Raw genomic sequence first — 27,117 nt, forward strand, 5'->3', positions numbered from 1 at the left:
AGAAGCCCAAGCAAGACGCGCCCCGAGGAGCGTCTTGCCACATGTCAACACTGGGTCTGACTGAGCGCCTCTCGGAGAGAGGCCCAAGCAAGACACGCCCCGAGGAGCGTCTTGACACATGTCAACACTGGGTCTGACTGAGGGCCTCCATGAGAGAAGCCCAAGAGAGACGCGCCCCGAGGAGAGTCTTGCCACATGTCAACACTAGGTCTGACAGAGAGCATCAAGGAGAGAGGCCCAAGCAATACGCACCCCGAGGAGCGTCTTGCCACATGTCACCACTGGGTCTGACTGAGCGCCTCCAGGAGAGAGGCCCAACCAAGACGCGCCCTGAGGAGCGTCTTGCCACATGCCAACACTGGGTCTGACTGTGGGCCTCCAGGAGAGAAGCCCAAGCAAGACGCGCCCCGAGGAGCGTCTTGACACATGTCAACACTGGGTCTGACAGAGGGCCTCCATGAGAGAGGCCCAAGCAAGACGCGCCCCGAGGAGTGTCTTGCCACATGTCAACACTGGGTCTGACAGAGGGCCTCCAGGAGAGAGGCCCAAGCAAGATGCGCCCCGAGGATTGTCTTGCCACATGTCACCACTTGGTCTGACTGAGCGCCTCCAGGAGAGAGGCCCAAGCAACACGCGCCCCGAGGAGCGTCAGGCCACATGTCACTACTCAGTCTGACTGAGCGCCTCCAGGAGAGAGGCCCAAGCAAGACGCGCCCCGAGGAGCGTCTTGCCACGTGTCAACACTGGGTCTGATTGAGGGCCTTCTGGAGAGAGGCCCAAGCAAGACGCGTCCCGAGGAGCGTCTTGCCACATGTCAACAATGGTTCTTACTGAGGGCCTCCGGGAGAGAAGTCCAAGCAAGACGCGCCACGAGGAGCTTCTTGCCACATGTCAGCACTCGGTCTGACTGAGTGCCTCCAGGAGAGAGGACAAAGCAAGACGCCCCCCGAGGAGCGTCTTGACACATGTCAACACTGGGTCTGACAGAGGGCCTCCATGAGAGAGGCCCAAGCAAGACGCGCCCCGAGGAGCGTCTTGCCACATGTCACTACTCGGTCTTACTGAGCGCCTCAGGGAGAGAGGTCCAAGCAAGACGCGCCCCGAGGAGCGTCTTGCCACATGTCAACACTGGGTCTGACTGAGAGCCTCCATGAGAGAAGCCCCAGCAAGACGCGCCCAGCGGAGCGTCTTGCCACATGTCACTACTCGGTCTGTTTGAGCGCCTCCAGGAGAGAGGCCCAAGCAAGACGTGCCCCGAGGAGAGTCTTGCCACATGTCAACAATGGGTCTGACTGAGGGCCTCCAGGAGAGAAGCCCAAGCAAGACGCGCCCCGAGGAGCGTCTTGCCACATGTCAACACTGGGTCTGACTGAGCGCCTCCAGGAGAGAGGCCCAAGCAAGACACGCCCCGAGGAGCGTCTTGACACATGTCAACACTGGGTCTGACTGACGGCCTCCATGAGAGAAGCCCAAGCAAGACGCGCCCCGAGGAGAGTCTTGCCACATGTCAACACTCGGTCTGACAGAGGGCATCCAGGAGAGAGGCCCAAGCAATATGCGCCCCGAGGAGCGTCTTGCCACTTAAACCCACAACCTAGCACTGAGGACAGAGGGACTTTATTTAAATTAGTACTTAATGGAAACGATACATAATGATACATAAGAGCCATGTCACACATTCAGCCTAGGAATAGTAGCATTGTGCACTATTAAAAATATACACATCAATTGCTCGAATCCCATTGTTGCAAAGTAAAACTCTAATAAAACTCTAGTCTGACATCAACAGAGAAGACTTAGTGTATGTACTACAAATACAGCATTAGGATTTAGAGTGGACCGTGCACCTTGTGAACAATCAGAGGCTTATGAGGCAACATATCTTCCAGTTGCTATTAGACAAGTTATAATTCTCGACCATTTTTCGGAACTGGTTTCTTGGGTCCGTGAGTAAATGCCATTAGTACTTAATGGAAACGATACATAATGATACATAAGAGCCATGTCGTACATTCAGCCTAGGAATAGCAGCATTGTGCACTATTAAAAATATACACATCAATTGCTCGAATCCCATTGTTGCAAAGTAAAACTCTAATAAAACTCTAGTCCGACATCAACAGAGAAGACTTAGAGTATGTACTACAAATACAGCATTAGGATTTCGAGTGGACCGTGAACCTTGTGAACCATCAGAGGCTTATGACGCAACATATCTTCCAGTTGCTGTTAGACAAGTTATAATTCTTGACCATTTTTCGGAACTGGTTTCTTGGGTCCGTGAGTAAATGCCAAATGAGATGATAGTCCTTAAGTAAGTTCCTGGCGATCTCATGTCACGCTCTTGCCCATCAGCCGGTGAACGCTGAGACGGAACTCGATGAGAGCGATGTATTTTTTAAGTGCTCCGAATGTACTTCTAACAAGCGTGCGATTCACTTTGTGAGTAAACCGAAGCTGCAGCTGATTCAAACAGTCGAGCCAACTTTCTACATCACAATATGCGTTTTGTAGTTAGTCGAGTTACCTTTTGTGTGGTGCATGCACGGGTCGTTATCGTCCAGCTCTCAGCTTAGAGAGTCCTGTATTGACACAGACGTCAATACATCTCGATGTCATGCAACACACAAAGTCTGTCGCATACAGGTGGGTTAACACATGTACGATACCTTTTGTGTGGCGCATGCACGGGTTGTTAGCGTCCAGCTCCCAGCTTAGAGAGTCCTGTATTGACACAGACGTCAATACATCTCGATGTCATGCAACACACAAAGTCTGTCGCATACAGGTGGGTTAGCACATGTACGATACCTTTTGTGTGGCGCATGCACGGGTCGTTAGCGTCCAGCTCCCGGCTTATAGAGAGTCCTGTATTGACACAGACGTCAATACATCTCGATGTCATGCAACACACAAAGTCTGTCGCATACAGGTGGGTTAACACACATGTACGATGTGTGCGATGGCACGCCCAGTTTACAATGGGACACGACGATGATCATTGTAACCAAACTCTTGTTTCTCACCACAGGTGGTAGCGTTGTCTCCTGCACCTGGTCTTCGTGCACAGAGGGTGCTGTAATGTGCTCGTCATAGTCGCGATCGTTGTCACTCGAATCCGTTGTTCTCATGACAGGTGGTAGCGTTGTCTCCTGCATGTTGTCTTCACGTGCGGCAAGCGTTGTGCTGTGCTCGTTATAATGGTTGTCTTCGTACAAAGGGGGTGTTGAATACTCCTTCGCGAGTAGTGTAGGAGGTGGTGTGATGGGACGTATCTCAGAGGCGTTATGTGAGCGTACCACCATGGCCTGAGCAACTGCGACTACTGAGGGTACACCCAGTACAGACAGCGAGATCTTTTTTTTTCTTGGGTGTTGTACGTGTGGGTACAGCCGCTTTAATGGCAGTGAGAGCAAGTGGGCAAATGTATTTATAGGTCACTAGCAGAAACTAAGGCACGTGGTCAGAGTGTAATCGTAACCACCGTAGCTCTTGTCATAATTTAATATACATAGAAATCAGAAACGGGCATGTCAGGATAGACATCGCGAGTGATAATGCGGCCAGTATCTGTGTGCGCTTGTGAGCACCTTGTTGTTCTACTGTGGTGCCCACGCCGCCAGGTCTGTAAATGTCATCGACCTCCTTTATATACGCATACGCTAAAGACCGTATATTCTCTATGGATTTGAACACGTCCTTTGTTTCGTGTAACGCTTGAGCTGTCTCGAGCGTGATGTTGTGAGTGTACGCCAGTGTTTCACGTGCACCGAGGTCCGAAAGGGCGTGCGCTACAACTATTAACCTTGGTTTGGGAGTGTGGCAAAACGCTCGCTCCGCTGTAATGGGCGGATGCAATGTTATCACCTGGTACGTTTCGTTAGTCGGGTCGTAACACACCGGTCCGTGAAACGGACCGTCACATTGTATGGGGCACAGTAAGGACAACACGCCGCCGACCGTGACTTCGCACTCGACCGCGGTGGTGTTATCGATTTGCAAAGGATCACATACGCCTCTCCAGTCGCAATGAGGCACATTGTAGTCGACGCGACCGTCGGTCACCATAGCTTTCGTCAGCCAACACACTCGATTGCCCTTCGAAACATCGGCGATCAACGTGAGCTTAGAGGTCGACGTCGCTTTACTGTACGCCAGGATATCCGTGTGTGAGTGCACGCTCGACGTCGATTGACAACCGGTCATGTCAGACCTGATCAGACCTTCTGAACACATGACCATTACTTGTTGTGCGGCCGAGAGTATCGCGATCATACCGTTGAGATGTGTAGAAAGCGCGTACACGCCAGCCTTCCACGTTTCCAAAGTTTCCAGCAATCTAGAGGGACTTGTCTTAGCGCGCACGGCTGTGCTGAATTTGCGTTGGGTAGACACAACGGCTTCTACCTCGCTTAGGATCTGTGGGCTCATGTACTCGTGGTAGGCCAAGACGTGTATAGTCGAGCGCGGTGATGCCCCGAACACTTGACCCGGTTTTGTTGTGGCGATATGCGTGTCCAGTAACGCGGCAAAGTCCGCGTGTCTAGCGTGTATTGATTTTACAGCTCGCTCATACCCCAACAGTACGGTCCGTAGAAGTTCGTTCACTTGTTTCCATGCGCTCGTGGAACACAGGACATCGCAACCTCTGTGATACTCAAGTAAAGCGTCAAACACCAGCTGCTTGCACGTTGGAAATACAATCGGTAGTAACTTCTTACTCCACTCTATGTTGAACTCGTATAGTATGTATATGGGCGGTTGCGGCGGTTTGCGCATTTTCTATCTACCCTCCGCTAATATGACTCTGTGGTCTGTCTCCTGAGATGGTGCGGTTGGAACTTGCGAGAGTGCACTATCGACGGTTGGCGTTTCCATTTCGTCAACTGCCATTTTCAGCCGCTGGCAAACGGCCGTCGACGGTCGATGCGAGACACCAACATAACGTTAGACCGCGACCCTCATGCCAGTTTTCTGTAGTACTGGTTGTAGTTTCTGGTGCACACTCGAAACGCCATTACGATCACAATTACGTTGATTAATAAATCCAGTGTTGTAGCGACTGCAGCCAGCGCCGTCGCGCAACTTGTGTCGGTGTTATCTCTCGATACTTTCATTCGTATCCGAGCGTATGCAGAATCTACGGATCTGGTGAAGTTGCTTGACACTAGCTTGCGCACGTTTGATATGGCACTTTGCGCGAGACTCGCACAACCTGCAGTGGCGACCGTCGCGTCAGTGCAAAGTTTTTCCAATATATCGCTCGCAACATCGTTTGTCATTTGCTGTACACTGCGCACACTGGCCGCGAGGTCGCGGAGAGGGTCTTCTTTACGAGCTACTCTGGTAGCGCCGTGGTTGATGAGGACGATCATCTTTAGCAATAGTTCATCTCGAAGCGCAACGATGGTGAGGGCGACGGGTTGGCCGGTTCCGCCTTCAGGCCACACAGTTGCCGCTAGATTGCCCAATGCCACACACGCAGACGAACCCTGTACACACTCAATGACCCGTGTGCGATCGTTGATTTCTGCTAGTACGTTTGCTAGATCTACGTGCTTCCACGGATCGGGCGTGGGCACGCGCTTGTTTTTAGAGGCGTTTTCGCGCAGCCTCTACCCTGCACGACCGCTCGTGGCCGCACTAGCTATATTTATCTTTATTTGTTTCACACACACACACACACACACACACACACACACACACACACAGGCCCTTGCGTGCAAACCCCGGTCAGGCCTGCAGTGTACACATCAGAGACATGATGTTCTTTCACAGAACTGAGGTTGTTCATTACTAAATGACTTTTACAGGAATATTGTTATTATACTGTTCAACAGGTTGATCATAATAATGTGTATTAAACCCACAACCTAGCACTGAGGACAGAGGGACTTTATTTAAATTTGTACTTAATGGAAACGATACATAATGATACATAAGAGCCATGTCGTACATTCAGCCTAGGAATAGTAGCAATGTGCACTATTAAAAATATACACATCAATTGCTCGAATCCCATTGTTGCAAAGTAAAACTCTAATAAAACTCTAGTCTGACATCAACAGAGAAGACTTAGTGTATGTACTACAAATACAGCATTAGGATTTCGAGTGGACCGTGCACCTTGTGAACCATCAGAGGCTTATGACGCAACATATCTTCCAGTTGCTATTAGACAAGTTATAATTCTCGACCATTTTTCGGAACTGGTTTCTTGGGTCCGTGAGTAAATGCCAAATGAGATGATAGTCCTTAAGTAAGTTCCTGGCGATCCCATGTCACGCTCTTGCCCATCAGCCGGTGAACGCTGAGACGGAACTCGATGAGAGCAATGTATTTTTTAAGTGCTCCGAATGTACTTCTAACAAGCGTGCGATTCACTTTGTGAGTAAACCGCAGCTGCAGCTGATTCAAACAGTCGAGCCAACTTTCTACATCACAATATGCGTTTTGTAGTTAGTCGAGTTACCTTTTGTGTGGCGCATGCACGGGTCGTTATCGTCCAGCTCCCAGCTTAGAGAGTCCTGTATTGACACAAACGTCAATACATCTCAATGTCATGCAACACACAAAGTCTGTCGCATACAGGTGGGTTAACACACATGTACGATGTGTGCGATGGCACGCCCAGTTTACAATGGGACACGACGATGATCATTGTTAACCAAACTCTTGTTTCTCACGACAGGTGGTAGCGTTGTCTCCTGCACCTGGTCTTCGTGCACAGAGGGTGCTGTAATGTGCTTGTCATAGTCGCGATCGTTGTCACTCGAATCCGTTGTTCTCACGACAGGTGGTAGCTTTGTCTCCTGCATGTTGTCTTCGCGTGCGGCAAGCGTTGTGCTGTGCTCGTTATAATGGTTGTCTTCGAACAAAGGGGGTGTTGAATACTCCTTCGCGAGTAGTGTAGGAGGTGGTGTGATGGGACGTATCTCAGAGGCGTTATGTGAGCGTACCACCATGGCCTGAGCAACTGCGACTACTGAGAGTACACCCAGTACAGACAGCGAGATCTTTTTTTTTCTTGGGTGTTGTACGTGTGGGTATCATCTTGCTTGGGCCTCTCTCCTGGAGGCGCTAAGTCAGACCCAGTGTTGACACGTGGCAAGACGCTCCTCGGGGCGCGTCTTGCTTGGGCCTCTCTCCTGGAGGCGCTCAGTCAGACACAGTGTTGACATGTGGCAAGACACTCCTCGGGGCGCGTCTTGCTTGGACTTCTCTCATGGAGGCCCACAGTAAGACCCATTGTTGACATCTGGAAAGAAGCTCCTCGGGGCGCGTCTTGCTTTGGCTTCTCTCCTGGAGGCCCTCAGTCAGACCCATTGTTGACATGTGGCAAGACGCTCCTCGGGGCGCGTCTTGCTTGGGCCTCTCTCATGGAGGCCCTCTGTCAGACCCAGTGTTGACATGTGTCAAGACGCTCCTCGGGGGGCTTCTTGCTTTGGCCTCTCTCCTGGAGGCACTCAGTCAGACCGAGTGCTGACATGTGGCAAGAAGCTCCTCGGGGCGCGTCTTGCTTGGACTTCTCTCCCGGAGGCCCTCAGTAAGAACCATTGTTGACATGTGGCAAGACGCTCCTCGGGGCGCGTCTTGCTTGGGCCTCTCTCCAGAAGGCCCTCAATCAGACCCAGTGTTGACACGTGGCAAGACGCTCCTCGGGGCGCGTCTTGCTTGGGCCTCTCTCCTGGAGGCGCTCAGTCAGACTGAGTAGTGACATGTGGCCTGACGCTCCTCGGGGCGCGTGTTGCTTGGGCCTCTCTCCTGGAGGCGCTCAGTCAGACCAAGTGGTGACATGTGGCAAGACAATCCTCGGGGCGCGTCTTGCTTGGGCCTCTCTCCTGGAGGCCCTCTGTCAGACCCAGTGTTGACATGTGGCAAGACACTCCTCGGGGCGCGTCTTGCTTGGGCCTCTCTCATGGAGGCCCTCTGTCAGACCCAGTGTTGACATGTGTCAAGACGCTCCTCGGGGCGCGTCTTGCTTTGGCCTCTCTCCTGGAGGCGCTCAGTCAGACCGAGTGCTGACATGTGGCAAGAAGCTCCTCAGGGCGCGTCTTGCTTGGGCTTCTCTCCTGGAGGCGCTCAGTCAGACTCAGTGTTGACGCTGTGACGCGCCCCGAGGAGCGTCTTGCCACATGTCACTACTCGGTCTGACTGAGCGCCTCCAGGAGAGAGGCCCAAGCAAGACGTGCCCCGTGGAGCGTCTTGCCACATGTCAACAATGGGTCTGACTGAGGGCCTCCATGAGAGAAGCCCAAGCAAGACGCGCCCCGAGGAGAGTCTTGCCACATGTCATCACTGGGTCTGACTGAGCGCCTCCAGGAGAGAGGCCCCAGCAAGACGCGCCCCGAGGAGCGTCTTGCCACATGTCAGCACTCGGTCTGACTGAGCGCCTCCAGGAGAGAGGCCCAAGCAAGAAGCGCCCCGAGGAGCTTCTTGCCACATGTCAACAATGGGTCTGACTGACGGCCTCCAGGAGAGAAGCCCAAGCAAGACGCGCCCCGAGGAGCGTCTTGCCACATGTCAACACTGGGTCTAATTGAGCGCCTCCAGGAGAGAGGCCCAAGCAAGACGCACCCCGAGGAGCGTCTTGCCACATGTCACTACTCGGTCTGACTGAGCGCCTCCAGGAGAGAGGTCCAAGCAACACGCGCCCCGAGGAGCGTCTTGCCACATGTCAACACTGGGTTTGACTGAGCGCCTCCAGGAGAGAGGCCCCAGCAAGACGCGCCCCGAGGAGCGTCTTGCCACATGTCACTACTCGGTCTGACTGAGCGCCTCCAGGAGAGAGGCCCAAGCAAGACGTGCCCTGAGGAGCGTCTTGCCACATGTCAACAATGGGTCTGACTGAGGGCCTCCAGGAGAGAAGCCCAAGCAAGACGCGCCCAGAGGAGCGTCTTGCCACATGTCAACACTGGGTCTGACTGAGCGCCTCCAGGAGAGAGGCCCAAGTAAGACACGCCCCGAGGAGCGTCTTGACACATGTCAACACTGGGTCGGACTGAGGGCCTCCATGAGATAAGCCCAAGCAAGACGCGCCCCGAGGAGAGTCTTGCCACATGTCAACACTGGGTCTGAATGAGCGCCTCCAGGAGAGAGGCCCAACCAAGACGCGCCCCGAGGAGTGTCTCGCCACATGTCACCACTGGGTCTGAATGAGCGCCTCCAGGAGAGAGGCCCAACCAAGACGCGCCCCGAGGAGTGTCTCGCCACATGCCAACACTGAGTCTGACTGAGCGCCTCCAGGAGAGAGGCCCAAGCAAGACGCGCCCCGAGGAGCGTCTTGCCACGTGTCAACACTGGGTCTGACTGAGCGCCTCCAGGAGAGAGGCCCAAGCAAGACGCGCCCCGAGGAGCGTCTTTCCACGTGTCACCACTGGGTCTGATTGAGCGGCTCCAGGAGAGAGGCCCCAGCAAGACGCGCCCCGAGGAGCGTCTTGCCTTATGTCAGCACTCGGTCTGACTGAGGGCATCCAGGAGAGAGGCCCAAGCAATACGCGCCCCGAGGAGCGTCTTGCCACATGTCACCACTGGGTCTGACTGAGCGCCTCCAGGAGAGAGGCCCAACCAAGACGCGCCCTGAGGAGCGTCTTGCCACATGCCAACACTGGGTCTGACAGAGGGCCTCCAGGAGAGAGGCCCAAGCAAGACGCGCTCCGAGGAGTGTCTTGCCACAGGTCACCACTGGGTCTGACTGAGCGCCTCCAGGAGAGAGGCCCAAGCAAGACGCGCCCCGAGGAGCGTCTTGTCACATGTCAACACTGGGTCTTTCTGAGCGCCTCCAGGAGAGAAGCCCAAGCAAGACGCGCCCCGAGGAGCGTCTTTCCACATGTCAGCACTCGGTCTGACTGAGCGCCTCCAGGAGAGAGGCCCAAGCAAGATGCTCCCCGAGGAGCATCAGGCCACATGTCACTACTCAGTCTGACTGAGCGCCTCCAGGAGAGAGGCCCAAGCAAGACGCGCCCCGAGGAGCGTCTTGCTACGTGTCAACACTGGGTCTGATTGAGGGCCTTCTGGAGAGAGGCCCAGGCAAGACGCGCCCCGAGGAGCGTCTTGCCACATGTCAACAATGGGTCTTACTGAGGGCCTCCAGGAGAGAAGCCCAAGCAACACGCGCCCCGAGGAGCTTCTTGCCACATGTCAGCACCCGGTCTGACTGAGCGCCTCCAGGAGAGAGGCCCAAGCAAGACGCGCCGCGAGGAGTGTCTTGCCACATGTCAACACTGGGTCTGACTGAGCGGTTCCAGGAGAGAGGCCCAAGCAAGACGCACCCCGAGGAGCGTCTTGCCACGTGTCAACACTGGGTCTGACTGAGCGCCTCCAGGAGAGAGGCCCAAGAAAGATGCGCCCCGAGGAGCGTCTTGCCACATGTCACCACTGGGTCTGACTGAGCGCCTCCAGGAGAGAGGCCCAAGCAAGACGCGCCCCGAGGAGCATCTTGCCTTATGTCAGCACTCAGTCTGACTGAGCGCCTCCAGGAGAGAGGCCCAAGCAAGACGCGCCCCGAGGAGCGTCTTGCGACATGTCACTACTCGGTCTAACTGAGCGCCTCCAGGAGAGAGGTCCAAGCAAGACGCACCCCGAGGAGCGTCTTGCCACATGTCACTACTCGGTCTGACTGAGCGCCTCCAGGAGAGAGGCCCAAGCAAGACGTGCCCCGAGGAGCGTCTTGCCACATGTCAACAATGGGTCTGACTGAGGGCCTCCAGGAGAGAAGCCCAAGCAAGACGCGCCCCGTGGAGCGTCTTGCCACATGTCAACACTGGGTCTGACTGAGCGCCTCCAGGAGAGAGGCCCAAGCAAGACGCGCCCCGAGGAGCGTCAGGCCACATGTCACTACTCAGTCTGACTGAGCGCCTCCAGGAGAGAGGCCCAAGCAAGACGTGCCCCGAGGAGCGTCTTGCCACATGTCAACACTGCGTCTGATTGAGTGCCTTCTGGAGAGAGGCCCAAGCAAGATGCGCCCCGAGGAGCGTCTTGCCACATGTCAACAATGGGTCTTACTGAGGGCCTCCAGGAGAGAGGCCCAAGCAAGATGCGCCCGGAGGAGCGTTTTGCCACATGTCAACACTGGGTCTGACAGAGGGCCTCCAGGAGAGAGGCCCAAGCAAGACGCACCCCGAGGAGCGTGTTGCCACATGTGACCTCTGGTTCTGACTGAGCGCCTCCAGGAGAGAGGCCCAAGCAACATGCGCCCCGAGGAGCGTCTTGCCACATGTCAACACTGGGTCTGACAGAGGGCCTCCATGAGAGAGGCCCAAGCAAGACGCGCCCCGAGGAGCATCTTGCGACATGTCACTACTCGGTCTAACTGAGTGCCTCCAGGAGAGAGGCCCAAGCAAGACGCGCCCCGAGGAGCGTCTTGCCACATGTCACTACTCGGTCTGACTGAGCGCCTCCAGGAGAGAGGCCCAAGCAAGACGCGCCCCGAGGAGCATCTTGCCTTATGTCAGCACTCGGTCTGACTGAGCGCCTCCAGGAGAGAGGCCCAAGCAAGACGCGCCCCGAGGAGCGTCTTGCGACATGTCACTACTCGGTCTAACTGAGCGCCTCCAGGAGAGAGGTCCAAGCAAGACGCACCCCGAGGAGCGTCTTGCCACATGTCACTACTCGGTCTGACTGAGCGCCTCCAGGAGAGAGGCCCAAGCAAGACGTGCCCCGAGGAGCGTCTTGCCACATGTCAACAATGGGTCTGACTGAGGGCCTCCAGGAGAGAAGCCCAAGCAAGACGCGCCCCGTGGAGCGTCTTGCCACATGTCAACACTGGGTCTCACTGAGCGCCTCCAGGAGAGAGGCCCAAGCAAGACGCGCCCCGAGCAGTGTCAGGCCACATGTCACTACTCAGTCTGACTGAGCGCCTCCAGGAGAGAGGCCCAAGCAAGACGCGCCCCGAGGAGCGTCTTGCCACATGTCAACACTGGGTCTGATTGAGGGCCTTCTGGAGAGAGGCCCAAGCAAGATGCGCCCCGAGGAGCGTCTTGCCACATATCAACAATGGGTCTTACTGAGGGCCTCCAGGAGGGAGGCCCAAGCAAGATGCGCCCGGAGGAGCGTTTTGCCACATGTCAACACTGGGTCTGACAGAGGGCCTCCAGGAGAGAGGCCCAAGCAAGACGCACCCCGAGGAGCGTCTTGCCACATGTGACCTCTGGTTCTGACTGAGCGCCTCCAGGAGAGAGGCCCAAGCAACATGCGCCCCGAGGAGCGTCTTGCCACATGTCAACACTGGGTCTGACAGAGGGCCTCCATGAGAGAGGCCCAAGCAAGACGCGCCCCGAGGAGCGTCTTGCGACATGTCACTACTCGGTCTAACTGAGCGCCTCCAGGAGAGAGGTCCAAGCAAGACGCGCCCCGAGGAGCGTCTTGCCACATGTCACTACTCGGTCTGACTGAGCGCCTCCAGGAGAGAGGCCCAAGCAAGACGTGCCCCGAGGAGCGTCTTGCCACATGTCAACAATGGGTCTGACTGAGGGCCTCCAGGAGAGAAGCCCAAGCAAGACGCGCCCCGTGGAGCGTCTTGCCACATGTCAACACTGGGTCTGACAGAGGGCCTCCAGGAGAGAGGCCCAAGCAAGACACGCCCCGAGGAGCGTCTTGCCACATGTCACCTCTGGTTCTGACTGAGCGCCTCCAGGAGAGAGGCCCAAGCAAGACGCGCCCCGAGGAGCGTCTTGCCACATGTCAGCACTTGGTCTGACTGAGCGCCTCCAGGAGAGAGGCCAAAGCAAGACGCGCCCCGAGGAGCGTCTTGTCACATGTCAACACTGGGTCTTTCTGAGCGCCTCCAGGAGAGAAGCCCAAGCAAGACGCGCCCCGAGGAGCATCTTGACACATGTCAGCACTCGGTCTGACTGAGCGCCTCCAGGAGAGAGGCCCAAGCAAGACGCGCCCCGACGAGAGTCTTGACACATGTCAACAATGGGTCTGACTGAGGGCCTCCAGGAGAGAAGCCCAAGCAACACGCGGCCCGAGGAGCGTCTTGCCACATGTCAGCACTCGGTCTGACTGAGCGCCTCCAGGAGAGAGGCCAAAGCAAGACGCGCCCCGAGGAGCATCTTGACACATGTCAGCACTCGGTCTGACTGAGCGCCTCCAGGAGAGAGGCCCAAGCAAGACGCGCCCCGACGAGCGTCTTGCCACATGTCAACACTGGGTCTGACAGAGGGCCTCCAGGAGAGAGGCCCAAGCAAGACGCACCCCGAGGAGCGTCTTGCCACATGTGACCTCTGGTTCTGACTGAGCGCCTCCAGGAGAGAGGCCCAACCAAGACGCGCCCTGAGGAGGCTTGCCACGTGTCCGAGTAATGAAATGTGTCAAGACGCTCCTCGGGGCGCGTCTTGCTTTGGCCTCTCTCCTGGAGGCGCTCAGTCCGACCGAGTGCTGACATGTGCCCCGGAGGCACTCAGTCAGACCGAGTAGTGACATGTGGCAAGATGCTCCTCGGGGCGCATCTTGCTTGGGCCTCTCTCCAGAAGGCCCTCAATCAGACCCAGTGTTGACACGTGGCAAGACGCTCCTCGGGGCGCGTCTTGCCTTATGTCAGCACTCGGTCTGACTGAGCGCCTCCATTAGAGAGGCCCAAGCAAGACGCCCCCCGAGGAGTGTCTTGCCACATGTCAACAATGGGTCTGACTGAGGGCCTCCATGAGAGAAGCCCAAGCAAGACGCGCCCCGAGGAGAGTCTTGCCACATGTCAACACTCGGTCTGACAGAGGGCATTCAGGAGAGAGGCCCAAGCAATACGCGCCCCGAGGAGCGTCTTGCCACATGTCACCACTGGGTCTGAATGAGCGCCTCCAGGAGAGAGGCCCAACCAAGACGCGCCCCGAGGAGTGTCTTGCCACATGCCAACACTGGGTCTGACTGAGCGCCTCCAGGAGAGAGGCCCAAGCAAGATGCGCCCCGAGGAGCGTCTTGCCACGTGTCAACACTGGGTCTGACTGAGCGCCTCCAGGAGAGAGGCCCAAGCAAGACGAGCCCCGAGGAGCGTCTTGCCACATGTGAACACTGGGTCTGACTGAGCGTCTCCAGGAGAGAGGCCCAAGCAAGACGCGCCGGGAGGAGCGTCTTGACACATGTCTCCTCTGGGTCTGACTGAGCACCTCCAGGAGAGAGGCCCAAGCAAGACGCGCCCCGAGGAGCGTCTTGCCACATGTCAACACTGGGTCTGACTGAGCACCTCCAGGAGAGAGGCCCAAGCAAGAAGCGCCCCGAGGAGCGTCTTGCCACATGTCAACACTGGGTCTGACTGAGCGCCTCCAGGAGAGAGGCCCAAGGAGCGTCTTGCCACATGTCACCTCTGGGTCTGACTGAGCGCCTCCAGGAGAGAGGTGCAAGCAAGAAACGCCCGAGGAGCGTCTTGACACATGTCAACACTGGGTCTGACTGAGCGCCTCCAGGAGAGAGGCCCCAGCAAGACGCGCCCCGAGGAGCGTCTTGCCACATGTCAGCACTCGGTCTGACTGAGCGCCTCCAGGAGAGAGGCCCAATCAAGACGCGCCCCGAGGAGCGTCTTGCCACATGTCAACACTGGGTCTGACTGAGCACCTCCAGGAGAGAGGCCCAAGCAAGAAGCGCCCCGAGGAGCGTCTTGCCACATGTCAACACTGGGTCTGACTGAGCGCCTCCAGGAGAGAGGCCCAAGGAGCGTCTTGCCACATGTCACCTCTGGGTCTGACTGAGCGCCTCCAGGAGAGAGGTGCAAGCAAGAAACGCCCGAGGAGCGTCTTGACACATGTCAACACTGGGTCTGACTGAGCGCCTCCAGGAGAGAGGCCCCAGCAAGACGCGCCCCGAGGAGCGTCTTGCCACATGTCAGCACTCGGTCTGACTGAGCGCCTCCAGGAGAGAGGCCCAATCAAGACGCGCCCCGAGGAGCGTCTTGCCTCATGTCAACAATGGGTCCGACTGAGGGCCTCCAGGAGAGAAGCCCAAGCAAGACGCGCCCCGAGGAGCGTCTTGCCACATGTCACTACTCGGTCTGACTGAGGGCCTCCATGAGAGAAGCCCAAGCAAGACGCGCCCCGAGGAGAGTCTTGCCACATGTCAACACTGGGTCTGACAGAGGGCATCCAGGAGAGAGGCCCAAGCAATACGCGCCCCGAGGAGCGTCTTGCCACATGTCAACAATGGGTCTGACTGAGGGCCTCCAGGAGAGAAGCGAAAGCAAGACGCGCCCCGAGGAGCTTCTTTCCACATGTCAACAATGGGTCTTACTGAGGGCCTCCATGAGAGAAGCCCAAGCAAGACGCGCCCCGAGGAGTGTCTTGCCACATGTCAACACTGTGTCTGACTGAGCGCCTCCAGGAGAGAGGCCCAAGCAAGACGCGCCCCGAGGAGCGTCTTGCAACGTGTCAACACTGGGTCTGACTTAGCGCCTCCAGGAGAGAGGCCCAAGCAAGATGCGCCTCGAGGAGCGTCTTGCCACGTGTCAACAATGGGTCTCACTGAGGGCCTCCAGGAGAGAAGCCCAATTAAGACGCGCCCCGAGGAGCGTCTTGCCACATGTCAACACTGGGTCTAATTGAGCGCCTCCAGGAGAGGGGCCCAAGCAAGACATACCCCGAGGAGCGTCTTGCCACATGTCACTACTCGGTCTGACTGAGCGCCTCCAGGAGAGAGGTCCAAGCAACACGTGCCCCGAGGAGCGTCTTGCCACATGTCAACAATGGGTCTGACTGAGGGCCTCCAGGAGAGAAGCCCAAGCAAGAAGCGCCCCGAGGAGCGTCCTGCCACATGTCAACACTGGGTCTGACTGAGCGCCTCCAGGAGAGAGGCCCAAGCAAGACACGCCCCGAGGAGCGTCTTGACACATGTCAACACTGGGTCTGACTGAGGGCCTCCATGAGAGAAGCCCAAGCAAGACGCGCCCCGAGGAGAGTCTTGCCACATGTCAACACTGGGTCCGACAGAGGGCATCCAGGAGAGTGGCCCAAGCAATACGCGCCCCGAGGAGCGTCTTGCCACATGTCAACAATGGGTCTGACTGAGGGCCTCCAGGAGAGAAGCCAAAGCAAGACGCGCCCCGAGGAGCTTCTTTCCACATGTCAACAGTGGGTCTTACTGAGGGCCTCCATTAGAGAAGCCCAAGCAAGTAGCGCCCCGAGGAGTGGCTTGCCACGTGTCAACACTGGGTCTCACTTAGCGCCTCCAGGAGAGAGGCCCAATTAAGATGCGCCTCGAGGAGCGTCTTGCCACGTGTCACCACTGGGTCTGACTGAGCTCCTCCAGGAGAGAGGCCCAAGCAAGACGCGCCCAGAGGAGCGTCTTGCCACGTGTCACCACTGGGTCTGATTGAGCACCTCCAGGAGAGAGGCCCCAGCAAGACGCGCCCCGAGGAGCGTCTTGCCACATGTCACCACTGGGTCTGACTGAGCGCCTCCAGGAGAGAGGCCCAAGCAAGACGCGCCCCGAGGAGCGTCTTGCCAAATGTCACTACTCGGTCTGACTGAGCGCCTCCAGGAGAGAGGCCCAAGCAAGACGTGCCCCGAGGAGCGTCTTGCCACATGTCAACAATGGGTCTGACTGAGGGCCTCCAGGAGAGAAGCCCAAGCAAGACGCGCCCAGAGGAGCGTCTTGCCACATGTCAACACTGGGTCTGACTGAGCGCCTCCAGGAGAGAGGCCCAAGCAAGACACGTCCCGAGGAGCGTCTTGACACATGTCAACACTGGGTCGGACTGAGGGCCTCCATGAGAGAAGCCCAAGCAAGACGCGCCCCGAGGAGAGTCTTGCCACATGTCAACACTCGGTCTGACAGAGGGCATTCAGGAGAGAGGCCCAAGCAATGAGCGCCCCGAGGAGCGTCTTGCCTTATGTCAGCACTCGGTCTTACTGAGCGCCTCCAGGAGAGAGGCCCCAGCAAGACGCGCCCCGAGGAGCGTCTTGCCTTATGTCAGCACTCGGTCTGACTGAGCGCCTCCAGGAGAGAGGCCCAAGCAAGACATACCCCGAGGAGCGTCTTGCCACATGTCACTACTCGGTCTGACTGAGCGCCTCCAGGAGAGAGGCCCAAGCAAGACGCGCCCCGAGGAGCGTCTTGCCACATGTCAACAATGGGTCTGACTGAGGGCCTCCAGGAGAGAGGCCCAAGCAAGACGTGCCCCGAGGATCGTCTTGCCACGTGTCACCACTGGGTCTGACTGAGCTCCTCCAGGAGAGAGGCCCAAGCAAGACGCACCCAGAGGAGCGTCTTGCCACGTGTCACCACTGGGTCTGATTGAGCACCTCCAGGAGAGAGGCCCCAGCAAGACGCGCCCCGAGGAGCGTCTTGCCTTATGTCAGCACTCGGTCTGACTGAGCGCCTCCAGGAGAGAGGACCAAGCAAGACGCGCCCCGAGGAGCGTCTTGCCAAATGTCACTACTCGGTCTAACTGAGCGCCTCCAGGAGAGAGGTCCAAGAAAGACGCGCCCCGAGGAGCGTCTTGCCACATGTCACTACTCGGTCTGACTGAGCGCCTCCAGGAGAGAGGCCCAAGCAAGACGCGCCCCGAGGAGCGTCTTGCCACATGTCAACAATGGGTCTGACTGAGGGCCTCCAGGAGAGAAGCCCAAGCAAGACGCGCCCAGGGGAGCGTCTTGCCACATGTCAACACTGGGTCTGACTGAGCGCCTCCAGGAGAGAGGCCCAAGCAAGACACGCCCCGAGGAGCATCTTGACACATGTCAACACTGGGTCGGACTGAGGGCCTCCATGAGAGAAGCCCAAGCAAGACGCGCCCCGAGGAGAGTCTTGCCACATGTCAACACTCGGTCTGACAGAGGGCATTCAGGAGAGAGGCCCAAGCAATACGCGCCCCGAGGAGCGTCTTGCCACATGTCACCACTGGGTCTGAATGAGCGCCTCCAGGAGAGAGGCCCAACCAAGACGCGCCCCGAGGAGTGTCTTGCCACATGCCAACACTGGGTCTGACTGAGCGCCTCCAGGAGAGAGGCCCAAGCAAGACGCGCCACGAGGAGCGTCTTGCCACGTGTCAACACTGGGTCTGACTGAGCGCCTCCAGGAGAGAGGCCCAAGCAAGACGCGCCCCGAGGAGCGCCTTTCCACGTGTCACCACTGGGTCTGACTGAGCGCCTCCAGGAGAGAGGCCCAAGCAAGACGCGCCCCGAGGAGCGTCTTGCCACATGTCAACACTGGGTCTGACTGAGCGCCTCCAGGAGAGAGGCCCAAGCAAGACGCGCCCCGAGGAGCGTCTTGCCACATGTCAACAATGGGTCTGACTGAGGGACTCCAGGAGAGAGGCCCAAGCAAGATGCGCCCGAAGGAGCGTCTTGCCACATGTCAACACTGGGTCTGACAGAGGGCCTCCAGGAGAGAGGCCCAAGCAAGACGCGCCCCGAGGAGCGTCTTGCCACATGTCACCTCTGGTTCTGACTGAGCGCCTCCAGGAGAGAGGCCCAAGCAAGACGCTTCCCGAGGAGCGTCTTGTCACATGTCAACACTGGGTCTGTCTGAGCGCCTCCAGGAGAGAAGCCCAAGCAAGACGCGCCCCGAGGAGCGTCTTGACACATGTCAACACTGGGTCTGACAGAGGGCCTCCACGAGAGAGGCCCAAGCAAGACGCGCCCCGAGGAGTGTCGTGCCACATGTCACCACTGGGTCTGACTGAGCGCCTCCAGGAGAGAGGCCCAAGCAAGACGTGCCCCGAGGATCGTCAGGCCACATGTCACTACTCAGTCTGACTGAGCGCCTCCAGGAGAGAGGCCCAAGCAAGACGCGCCCCGAGGAGCGTCTTGCCACATGTCAACAATGGGTCTGACTGAGGGCCTCCAGGAGAGAAGCCCAAGCAACACGCGGCCCGAGGAGCGTCTTGCCACATGTCAGCACTCGGTCTGACTGAGCGCCTCCAGGAGAGAGGCCCAAGCAACACGCGCCCCGAGGAGCGTCAGGCCACATGTCACTACTCAGTCTGACTGAGCGCCTCCAGGAGAGAGGCCCAAGCAAGACGCGCCCCGAGGAGCGTCTTGCCACATGTCAACAATGGGTCTTACTGAGGGTCTCCAGGAGAGAAGCCCAAGCAAGACGCGCCCCGAGGAGCTTCTTGCCACATGTCAGCACTCGGTCTGACTGAGCGCCTCCAGGAGAGAGACCAAAGCAAGACGCGCCCTGAGGAGCGTCTTGACACATGTCAACACTGGGTCTGACAGAGGGCCTCCATGAGAGAGGCCCAAGCAAGACGCGCCCCGAGGAGTGTCTTGCCACATGTCAACACTGGGTCTGACAGAGGGCCTCCAGGAGAGAGGCCCAAGCAAGATGCGCCCCGAGGATTGTCTTGCCACATGTCACCACTTGGTCTGACTGAGCGCCTCCAGGAGAGAGGCCCAAGCAACACGCGCCCCGAGGAGCGTCAGGCCACATGTCACTACTCAGTCTGACTGAGCGCCTCCAGGAGAGAGGCCCAAGCAAGACGCGCCCCGAGGAGCGTCTTGCCACGTGTCAACACTGGGTCTGATTGAGGGCCTTCTGGAGAGAGGCCCAAGCAAGACGCGTCCCGAGGAGCGTCTTGCCACATGTCAACAATGGTTCTTACTGAGGGCCTCCGGGAGAGAAGTCCAATCAAGACGCGCCCCGAGGAGCTTCTTGCCACATGTCAGCACGCGGTCTGACTGAGTGCCTCCAGGAGAGAGGCCAAAGCAAGACGCCCCCCGAGGAGCGTCTCTCCACATGTCAACACTGGGTCTGACTGAGTGCCTCCATGAGAGAGGCCCAAGCAAGAAGCTCCCCGAGGAGCGTCTTGCCAAATGTCACTACTCGGTCTTACTGAGCGCCTCAGGGAGAGAGGTCCAAGCAAGACACGCCCCGAGGAGCGTCTCTCCACATGTCAACACTGGGTCTGACTGAGTGCCTCCATGAGAGAAGCCCCAGCAAGACGCGCCCAGAGGAGCGTCTTGCCACATGTCACTACTCGGTCTGTTTGAGCGCCTCCAGGAGAGAGGCCCAAGCAAGACGTGCCCCGAGGAGCGTCTTGCCACATGTCAACAATGGGTCTGACTGAGGGCCTCCGGGAGAGAAGCCCAAGCAAGACGCGCCCCGAGGAGCGTCTTGCCACATGTCAACACTGGGTCTGACTGAGCGCCTCCAGGAGAGAGGCCCAAGCAAGACACGCCCCGAGGAGCGTCTTGACACATGTCAACACTGGGTCTGACTGAGGGCCTCCATGAGAGAAGCCCAAGCAAGACGCGCCCCGAGGAGAGTCTTGCCACATGTCAACACTCGGTCTGACAGAGGGCATCCAGGAGAGAGGCCCAAGCAATATGCGCCCCGAGGAGCGTCTTGCCACTTAAACCCACAACCTAGCTCTGAGGACAGAGGGACTTTATTTAAATTAGTACTTAATGGAAACGATACATAATGATACATAAGAGCCATGTCACACATTCAGCCTAGGAATAGTAGCATTGTGCACTATTAAAAATATACACATCAATTGCTCGAATCCCATTGTTGCAAAGTAAAACTCTAATAAAACTCTAGTCTGACATTAACAGAGAAGACTTAGTGTATGTACTACAAATAAAGCATTAGGATTTAGAGTGGACCGTGCACCTTGTGAACCATCAGAGGCTTATGACGCAACATATCTTCCAGTTGCTATTAGACAAGTTATAATTCTCGACCATTTTTCGGAACTGGTTTCTTGGGTCCGTGAGTAAATGCCATTAGTCCTTAATGGAAACGATACATAATGATACATAAGAGCCATGTCGTACATTCAGCCTAGGAATAGTAGCATTGTGCACTATTAAAAATATACACATCAATTGCTCGAATCCGACTGAGGGCCTCCAGGAGAGAGGCCCAAGCAAGATGCGCCCGGAGGAGCGTCTTGCCACATGTCAACACTGGGTCTGACATAGGGCCTCCAGGAGAGAGGCCCAAGCAAGACGCGCCCCGAGGAGCGTCTTTCCACATGTCAGCACTCGGTCTGACTGAGCGCCTCCAGGAGAGAGGCCCAAGCAAGACGCGCCCAAAGGAGCGTCTTGCAACATGTCAACAATGGGTCTGACTGAGCGCCTCCAGGAGAGAGGCCCAAGCAACACGCGCCCCGAGGAGCGTCAGGCCACATGTCACTACTCAGTCTGACTGAGCATCTCCAGGAGAGAGGCCCAAGCAAGATGCGCCCCGAGGAGCGTCTTGCCACGTGTCAACACTGGGTCTGATTGAGGGCCTTCTGGAGAGAGGCCCAAGCAAGACGCGCCCCGAGGAGCGTCTTGCCACATGTCAACAATGGGTCTTACTGAGGGCCTCCAGGAGAGAAGCCCAAGCAACACGCGCCCCGAGGAACTTCTTGCCACATGTCAGCACTCGGTCTGACAGAGCGCCTCCAGGAGAGAGGCCAAAGCAAGACGCGCCCCGAGGAACGTCTTGACACATGTCAACACTGGGTCTGACAGAGGGCCTCCATGAGAGAGGCCCAAGCAAGACGCGCCCCGAGGAGTGTCTTGCCACATGTCAACACTGGGTCTGAATGAGCGGCTCCAGGAGAGAGGCCCAAGCAAGACGCGCCCCGAGGAGCGTCTTGCCACATGTCAACACTGGGTCTGACTGAGCGCCTCCAGGAGAGAGGCCCAAGCAAGATGCGCCCCGAGGAGCGTCTTGCCACATGTCACCACTGGGTCTGACTGAGCGCCTCCAGGAGAGAGGCCCAAGCAAGACGCACCCCGAGGAGCGTCTTGCCACATGTCACTACTCGGTCTGACTGAGCTCCTCCAGGAGAGAGGCCCAAGCAAGACGTGCCCCGAGGAGCGTCTTGCCACATGTCAACAATGGGTCTGACTGAGGGCCTCCATTAGAGAAGCCCAAGCAAGACGCGCCCCGAGGAGCGTCTTGCCACATGTCAGCACTCGGTCTGACTGAGCGCCTCCAGGAGAGAGGCCCAAGCAAGAAGCGCCCCGAGGAGCTTCTTGCCACATGTCAACAATGGGTCTCACTGAGGGCCTCCAGGAGAGAAGCCCAAGCAAGACGCGCCCCGAGGAGCGTCTTGCCACATGTCACTACTCGGTCTGACTGAGCGCCTCCAGGAGAGAGGTCCAAGCAACACGTGCCCCGAGGAGCGTCTTGCCACAGGTCAACAATGGGTCTGACTGAGGGCCTCCAGGAGAGAAGCCCAAGCAAGAAGCGCCCCGGGGAGCGTCTTGCCACATGTCAACACTGGGTCTGACTGAGCGCCTCCAGGAGAGAGGCCCAAGCAAGACACGCCCCGAGGAGCGTCTTGACACATGTCAACACTGGGTCTGACTGAGGGCCTCCATGAGAGAAGCCCAAGCAAGACGCGCCCCGAGGAGAGTCTTGCCACATGTCAACACTGGGTCTGACAGAGGGCATCCAGGAGAGAGGCCCAAGCAATACGCGCCCCGAGGAGCGTCTTGCCACATGTCAACAATGGGTCTGACTGAGGGCCTCCAGGAGAGAAGCCAAAGCAAGACGCGCCCCGAGGAGCTTCTTTCCACATGTCAACAATGGGTCTTACTGAGGGCCTCCATGAGAGAAGCCCAAGCAAGACGCGCCCCGAGGAGTGTCTTGCCACATGTCAACACTGTGTCTGACTGAGCGCCTCCAGGAGAGAGGCCCAAGCAAGACGCGCCCCGAGGAGCGTCTTGCCACGTGTCAAGACTGGGTCTGAATTAGCGCCTCCAGGAGAGAGGCCCAAGCAAGATGCGCCTCGAGGAGTGTCTTGCCACGTGTCACCACTGGGTCTGACTGAGCTCCTCCAGGAGAGAGGCCCAAGCAAGACGCGCCCAGAGGAGCGTCTTGCCACGTGTCACCACTGGGTCTGATTGAGCACCTCCAGGAGAGAGGCCCCAGCAAGACGCGCCCCGAGGAGCGTCTTGCCTTATGTCAGCACTCGGTCTGACTGAGCGCCTCCAGGAGATAGGCCCAAGCAAGACGCGCCCCGAGGAGCGTCTTGCCAAATGTCACTACTCGGTCTGACTGAGCGCCTCCAGGAGGGAGGTCCAAGCAAGACGCGCCCCGAGGAGCGTCTTGCCACATGTCACTACTCGGTCTGACTGAGCGCCTCCAGGAGAGAGGCCCAAGCAAGACGTTCCCCGAGGAGCGTCTTGCCACATGTCAACAATGGGTCTGACTGAGGGCCTCCAGGAGAGAAGCCCAAGCAAGACGCGCCCAGAGGAGCGTCTTGCCACATGTCAACACTGGGTCTGACTGAGCGCCTCCAGGAGAGAGGCCCAAGCAAGACACGCCCCGAGGAGCGTCTTGACACATGTCAACACTGGGTCGGACTGAGGGCCTCCTTGAGAGAAGCCCAAGCAAGACGCGCCCCGAGGAGAGTCTTGCCACATGTCAACACTCGGTCCGACAGAGGGCATTCAGGAGAGAGGCCCAAGCAATGAGCGCCCCGAGGAGCGTCTTGCCTTATGTCAGCACTCGGTCTTACTGAGCGCCTCCAGGAGAGAGGCCCAAGCAAGACGCGCCCCGAGGAGCGTCTTGCCACATGTCAACAATGGGTTTGACTGAGGGCCTCCAGGATAGGGCCCAAGCAAGATGCGCCCGGAGGAGCGTCTTGCCACATGTCAACACTGGGTCTGACAGAGGGCCTCCAGGAGAGAGGCCCAAGCAAGATGCGCCCCGAGGAGCGTCTTGCCACATGTCACCTCTGGTTCTGACTGAGCGCCTCCAGGAGAGAGGCCCAAGCAAGACGCGCCCCGAGGAGCGTCTTGTCACATGTCAACACTGGGTCTGTCTGAGCGCCTCCAGGAGAGAAGCCCAAGCAAGACGCGCCCCGAGGAGCGTCTTGCCACATGTCAACAATGGGTCTGACTGAGGGCCTCCAGGAGAGAAGCCCAAGCAAGACGCGCCCCGAGGAGCGTCTTGACACATGTCAACACTGGGTCTGACAGAGGGCCTCCAGGAGAGAGGCCCAAGCATGACGCGCCCCGAGGAGTGTCTTGCCACATGTAACCACTGGGTCTGACTGAGCGCCTCCAGGAGAGAGGCCCAAGCAAGACGCGCCCCGAGGAGCGTCAGGCCACATGTCACTACTCAGTCTGACTGAGCGCCTCCAGGAGAGAGGCCCAAGCAAGACGCGCCCCGAGGAGCGTCTTGCCACATGTCAGCACTGGGTCTGACTGAGCGCCTCCAGGAGAGAGGCCCCAGCAAGACGCGCCCCGAGGAGCGTCTTGCCTTATGTCAGCACTCGGTCTGACTGAGCGCCTCCAGGAGAGAGGCCCAAGCAAGACGCGCCCCGAGGAGCGTCTTGCCACATGTCAACAATGGGTCTGACTGAGGGCCTCCAGGAGAGAGTCCCAAGCAAGATGCGCCCGGAGGAGCGTCTTGCCACATGTCAACACTGGGTCTGACAGAGGGCCTCCAGGAGAGAGGCCCAAGCAAGACGCGCCCCGAGGAGCGTCTTGCCACATGTCACCTCTGGTTCTGACTGAGCGCCTCCAGGAGAGAGGCCCAAGCAAGACGTGCCCCGAGGAGCGTCTTGTCACATGTCAACACTGGGTCTTTCTGAGCGCCTCCAGGAGAGAAGCCCAAGCAAGACGCGCCCCGAGGAGTGTCTTGCCAAATGTCAGCACTCGGTCTGACTGAGCGCCTCCAGGAGAGAGGCCCAAGCAAGACGCGCCCCGAGGAGCGTCTTGCCACATGTCAACAATGGGTCTGACTGAGGGCCTCCAGGAGAGAAGCCCAAGCAACACGCGGCCCGAGGAGCGTTATGCCACATGTCAGCACTCGGTCTGACTGAGCGCCTCCAGGAGAGAGGCCAAAGCAAGACGCGCCCCGAGGAGCGTCTTGACACATGTCAACACTGGGTCTGACAGAGGGCCTCCATGAGAGAGGCCCAAGCAAGACGCGCCCCGAGGAGTGTCTTGCCACATGTCAACACTGGGTCTGACAGAGGGCCTCCAGGAGAGAGGCCCAAGCAAGACGCGCCCCGAGAAGTGTCTTGACACATGTCACCACTTGGTCTGACTGAGCGCCTCCAGGAGAGAGGCCCAAGCAACACGCGCCCCGAGGAGCGTCAGACCACATGTCACTACTCATTCTGACTGAGCGCCTCCAGGAGAGAGGCCCAAGCAAGACGCGCCCCGAGGAGCGTCTTGCCACGTGTCAACACTGGGTCTGATTGAGGGCCTTCTGGAGAGAGGCCCAAGCAAGACGCGCCCCGAGGAGCGTCTTGCCACATGTCACCACTTGGTCTGACTGAGCGCCTCCAGGAGAGAGGCCCAAGCAACACGCGCCCCGAGGAGCGTCAGGCCACATGTCACTAATCAGTCTGACTGAGCGCCTCCTGGAGAGAGGCCCAAGCAAGACGCGCCCCGAGGAGCGTCTTGCCACATGTCAACAATGGGTCTTACTGAGGGCCTCCAGGAGAGAAGCCCAAGCAAGACGCACCCCGAGGAGCTTCTTGCCACATGTCAGCACTCGGTCTGAATGAGCGCCTCCAGGAGAGAGGCCAAAGCAAGACGCGCCCCGAGGAGCGTCTTGACACATGTCAACACTGGGTCTGACAGAGGGCCTCCATGAGAGAGGCCCAAGCAAGACGCGCCCCGAGGAGCGTCTTGCCACATGTCAGCACTGGGTCTGACTGAGCGCCTCCAGGAGAGAGGCCCCAGCAAGACGCGCCCCGAGGAGCGTCTTGCCACGTGTCAACACTGGGTCTGATTGAGGGCCTTCTGGAGAGAGGCCCAAGCAAGACGCGCCCCGAGGAGCGTCTTGCCACATGTCACCACTTGGTCTGACTGAGCGCCTCCAGGAGAGAGGCCCAAGCAACACGCGCCCCGAGGAGCGTCAGGCCACATGTCACTACTCAGTCTGACTGAGCGCCTCCTGGAGAGAGGCCCAAGCAAGACGCGCCCCGAGGAGCGTCTTGCCACATGTCAACAATGGGTCTTACTGAGGGCCTCCAGGAGAGAAGCCCAAGCAAGACGCACCCCGAGGAGCTTCTTGCCACATGTCAGCACTCGGTCTGAATGAGCGCCTCCAGGAGAGAGGCCAAAGCAAGACGCGCCCCGAGGAGCGTCTTGACACATGTCAACACTGGGTCTGACAGAGGGCCTCCATGAGAGAGGCCCAAGCAAGACGCGCCCCGAGGAGCGTCTTGCCACATGTCAGCACTGGGTCTGACTGAGCGCCTCCAGGAGAGAGGCCCCAGCAAGACGCGCCCCGAGGAGCGTCTTGCCTTATGTCAGCACTCGGTCTGACTGAGCGCCTCCAGGAGAGAGGCCCAAGCAAGACGCGCCCCGAGGAGCGTCTTGCCACATGTCAACAATGGGTCTGACTGAGGGCCTCCAGGAGAGAGGCCCAAGCAAGATGCGCCCGGAGGAGCGTCTTGCCACATGTCAACACTGGGTCTGACAGAGGGCCTCCAGGAGAGAGGCCCAAGCAAGACGCGCCCCGAGGAGCGTCTTGCCACATGTCACCTCTGGTTCTGACTGAGCTTCTCCAGGAGAGAGGCCCAAGCAAGACGCGCCCCGAGGAGCGTCTTGTCATATGTCAACACTGGGTCTGTCTGAGCGCCTCCAGGAGAGAAGCCCAAGCAAGACGCGCCCCGAGTAGCGTCTTGCCACATGTCAACAATGGGTCTGACTGAGGGCCTCCAGGAGAGAAGCCCAAGCAAGACGCGCCCCGAGGAGCGTCTTGCCACATGTCAACACTGGGTCTGACTGAGCGCCTCCAGGAGAGAGGCCCAAGCAAGACGCGCCCAGAGGAGCGTCTTGCCTTATGTCAGCACTCGGTCTGACTAAGCGCCTCCAGGAGAGAGGCCCAAGCAAGACGCGCCCCGAGGAGCGTCTTGCCACATGTCACCTCTGGTTCTGACTGAGCTTCTCCAGGAGAGAGGCCCAAGCAAGACGCGCCCCGAGGAGCGTCTTGTCATATGTCAACACTGGGTCTGTCTGAGCGCCTCCAGGAGAGAAGCCCAAGCAAGACGCGCCCCGAGGAGCGTCTTGCTACATGTCAACAATGGGTCTGACTGAGGGCCTCCAGGAGAGAAGCCCAAGCAAGACGCGCCCCGAGGAGCGTCTTGACACATGTCAACACTGGGTCTGACAGAGGGCCTCCAGGAGAGAGGCCCAAGCAAGACGCGCCCCGAGGAGCGTCAGGCCACATGTCACTACTCAGTCTGACTGAGCGCCTCCAGGAGAGAGGCCCAAGCAA

This window comes from Nothobranchius furzeri, chromosome 4 (assembly GCF_043380555.1).
Source record: "Nothobranchius furzeri strain GRZ-AD chromosome 4, NfurGRZ-RIMD1, whole genome shotgun sequence".
Taxonomy (NCBI): domain Eukaryota; kingdom Metazoa; phylum Chordata; class Actinopteri; order Cyprinodontiformes; family Nothobranchiidae; genus Nothobranchius; species Nothobranchius furzeri.